The sequence below is a fragment of the Ornithorhynchus anatinus genome, chromosome 1 (assembly GCF_004115215.2).
Source record: "Ornithorhynchus anatinus isolate Pmale09 chromosome 1, mOrnAna1.pri.v4, whole genome shotgun sequence".
Lineage (NCBI taxonomy): Eukaryota > Metazoa > Chordata > Mammalia > Monotremata > Ornithorhynchidae > Ornithorhynchus > Ornithorhynchus anatinus.
In genome coordinates this window covers 18,194,492-18,198,559 of record NC_041728.1, presented here as the reverse complement: position 1 = coordinate 18,198,559, position 4,068 = coordinate 18,194,492, and the positions used below count along the sequence as shown (strand labels likewise).

General features: G+C 40.9%; 1 non-coding gene across 1 annotated transcript; it reads left to right on the top strand.

The window, feature by feature from the left end:
- The first annotated feature begins 1,279 nt into the window (after positions 1 to 1,279).
- LOC114816030 lies at positions 1,280 to 1,417 on the top strand. The gene has a single exon (XR_003763808.1). It is a non-coding gene; the product is annotated as a small nucleolar RNA SNORA7 (small nucleolar RNA).
- The last annotated feature ends 2,651 nt before the right edge of the window (positions 1,418 to 4,068 follow it).

Sequence of the window (4,068 nt, the reverse complement as noted above, 5' to 3'; positions counted from 1 at the left end):
ACTCAAGTAACGACTGTACTGTGAACTCGAGTGGGATATTCCTGAGTTGGGAGGAGAAAGAACTAGTGAAGCAGAGATTCAAAAAATTGCAGTGGAACAATGAACTGTTGGGATTCACCTGCATCTGACAGACAGGTCTAGCCTGAAGCAATCAGGAGAGGGGGTGCTCCTTTTCAATGGAATTTTCAGAAAAATCAGGATCTCAAAGGCACTATTAGAAAGAGGACAATCAGCAGGGCAAAGAACTATGTAAATCTGCCCATAGTGGGGCATGACCATCCAAAGGTCTTTAACCAAAACCAGACGTATATCATTTTCAAATAAGGTAGAGAAAGAATATTCAACTTCAACAACGGAGAAGGCTCCAGTGGACACTTGGGTATCAACCTGCCGTCATATTTGACACAGAAAATAGGCTCAACTTCAACCAGAGACTGTTCAGTGGATGCACGTGCACCAATCTCTCATCTTCAAATATGAAGACAGGTTGATAGCCAAGCACCCACTGGAGTCTTCTCTGTGGTTCAAGTTGAACTTACCCTCTGGGTGCAGAGAGTGAGCTTCTGCACAAAACATGTAAGGACAAATTAGGCATAGGATCATTTGCCCCTATTTCTACCTCAGGTACCAGCACAGCCCCTTGTTTCAGAAGGGGAAATATTGGGCCCGAGAGACATCAATAGAGTGACTGATGATGAAGCAGCGTGGCTTAGTGGAAAGAGCATGGGCTTGGCAGTCAGAGGTCATGGGTTTGAATCCCAGATCTGCCACTTGTCAGCTGTGTGACTGTGGGCAAGTCACTTAACTTCTCTGTGCCTCAGTTACCTCATCTGTAAAATGGGGATTAAGACTGTGAGCGTCATGTGGGACAACCTGATTACCCTGTATCTACCCCAGCGCTTAGAACAGTGCTCTGCACATAGTAAGCGCTTAACAAATACCAACATTATTATTACTAATCTGGAAGCCCATAAGGGGTAATTTTTTCCTTATTGCCACTGGGTCCCAAGAATAGTCTAGAAAAGGGGAGATAATAATGATAATAATAATGATAATAGTGAGGTTTGTTAAGCACTTCCTATGTGCCAGGCACTGTTCTAAGAAATAAGGTAGTTACAAGATAAGCAGGTTGGGCACAGTCCCTGTCCCACATAGGACTCACAGTTTTAATCCCCATTTTACGATGTGAAACTGAGGCCCAGAGAAGTGAAATGATTTGCCCAAGGTCACACAGGAGATAGTGGTGGAGCTGGGATTAGAACCCAGGTCCTTCTGACTCTCCCTCTCAGGGTCACACCTGAAGAGTTTCCATTACTCTACCTGTTTTGACTGCAGGAGGGAGAGTCAAGCAGCGGCCTATCCATTCCATTCCTAGTTTGGGCAGTGGCTAGCGAGTGGAAGGCAATCTGCTACAAATCAAAATTCACCTGCGCTGGGTAGCAGCGGCATAGGAAAGAGTCAAGGGCAGAGACTTGAGTTTACTGCATGGAAGGAGGTAATGGTAAACCACTTCTGTATTTTTACCAATACAACTCTATGGATGCACTTCCAGAACTATTGCAGATGGAGGAGGTGGGGCGTTCTGGGAGAGATGTGTCCATGGTGTCGCTACGGTTCAGAGACGACTCGACCAGTCCAGACCTTCTGACTCCCAGGCCTGTGCGCTACGCACTAGGCCACTCTGTTTCTATCTGAGCCAAGAAGAGCAGATAGATCTCCTCCACAGCTCTGGAGTCTGAATAAAGGGAAATAAGAGGTTCACAAGGCCGCCGATAAAATGATTGAATACCTGTTGATGAGCACAATATGAAAATCACATTCGAGGAACTCAGCTCACCTGCTGTGGTAACTTTTTCTCTCCTTCCGGAGAAAATATCATTCATTGGGCAGACTTTATAGAATAGGCTCCACACGACCCACCAGCTCACTCTGACCAGATGGGTGTGCGCTCAGAATGGAGTGAATTTGTATCTTTGAGTGACCCGATGTACTGGATGCTGGCCTAAATGCAGAAGATGGCATGGTAATGGAGCTCGACCCTTAACCACCTTAATTATCGAGCAGCTTCTCTTCAGCCACGTACAGGCAAATCTTTACACGCTCTCTGAGAAACAGGGTGCCTCTTACGCACAACTCCTTTCAACCATATGCGCTCATAGAGCTAAATAAGGAGATTCTGCATTTTCTCAGTAAGTAAACAATGATAAAATTAAATGCTTTAGAATAAAATACCAGAAAAAGAAAAAATGCTAAATCAATTTGCAGTTATTATAACCAGTTATATTAACACAACACAAACAGTACGTTTGGCAATGTATATTCTTATTTGTTGTATGACTGTATATTTTATAATCCATCCTTTGGAAAAAAAATGTACTTGAATAAACTTTGAGAGCCCTTATTTCAAAGATCTCCCGTACATTGCCACAAAGTCTCTTTAAATATTTTGCAAAGAGGTATTCCTTAGAGTGATTTTAGATAACTTTCTTTCCAACTGAAATTTGGGTGAAAAATAGCAATACAGCAAAATAGCCACCCAAAATATCTAAATATTAAGGGAAAATAAGACATAATTCTAAATTTTACATGGATAGTATTGAAATATAGCCTCTTGAATTCATCAGAATAGAATGGATGGCAAAATGGTAAAGTTTACAAGCATGAATATTTGTTTCAGCAGATTTTAAGTGGTGCCAATGAGATGAATATTGCCTATTTCTTCCTTATTTGTTTTTATTACTAAAATACCCCATAACTTATTGATATAATTATTCAACGTGTAAACATATTGATTATGCCATTGGGCATAAATAGCATAGTGGCAGTTAATTAAAATTTAGGCAAGGATCAATTGGGCATTAGGCCAATCATTATCAATATCTATCAGACTTACAAATATCCTTAATATTGATCGTGGATCTCAAGGTCAGCTGATGCCATTTAAAAATATATCCCCCCCATCTAATTTTAAAATATTTTCATTGCAGCTCAAGCAGATTTCTAAAATGTGACCTCCCCCCGCCCCTGCCCCCCAAATAAAGTCACTAATGAAAAAGGTAGAGGAGTCATGGAAAAACCTCAGTTACGTGACCATTTCCATGCTCACCCACTAGTCAAAGACATGTAAACTCTCTTTTAGTGCAGAGAGTGGGAAGAGAGAAGTTAAGCTTAAATTCTCACACTTCAGCAATTAGACAACTTCTTTGGTTTACGCACACAATGCCTGGACCCAGATATAAGTTAATTACCTGGAAGACTGGAGGAAGGGGCAGAGTTTGAGGGGTCAGAGGGAGCAAGATTAAATCTTCCTTTGGATTTTTGAAGCTGAGTCACTGAGTTCAACAGCCCTTATGCTTCTATCACTCTAACCTGAAGTTAAATAATTATTCCAGATTTGGAGAAAGGAGGTGCCCCAAAAGGGTTACCGGAAATAGAACATCCTTCTCCTCTATTCCTCTAATCACACTTCTTTCTTCCTTTCTAACGGGCTTATGTATCACCACAAGCTAACTCCTCTAAAAGGCTTTAAGGGAAGTGCTCAAACCAGATCTCCAGCAAGATTTGCATATGCGTTTCTAAATTTGATTCTAGCCATTTTTTTTTATTACTGATTATATTGGTTCAGTCCCTCCATATAATTTCTAACAAAAGCATCAAAGTATTTTAAAATTTGCCTCTGGTTAAAGATTAAACATTTAAAACTTAAATAAGATCATACTAGGAGTGCAGGATTTTAAAGCATTTCTGAAGTTGGAATCGCAAGGTCATTCCACCCATCTCTGCTCTTAAGATACCTCAAAAACTTACTCTTCGTAGCCACAAAATTCAAGTTAGGCTTTTAGCATTTTCTTTTTTTTTAATAGTATTTGTTAAGCACATACTATGAGCCAGGCACTGTATTAAGCGTTAAGGCAGATACAAGTTAATCAGGTCAGACCCAATCAATGTCCTACATGGGGCTCATAGTATTAATCCCCATTTTTCAGATGAGGAACTGAGGCCCAGAGAAGTTAAGTGATTTCCCCAAGATCACACAACAGACAAGAAGCAGAGCGGGGATTAGAACCC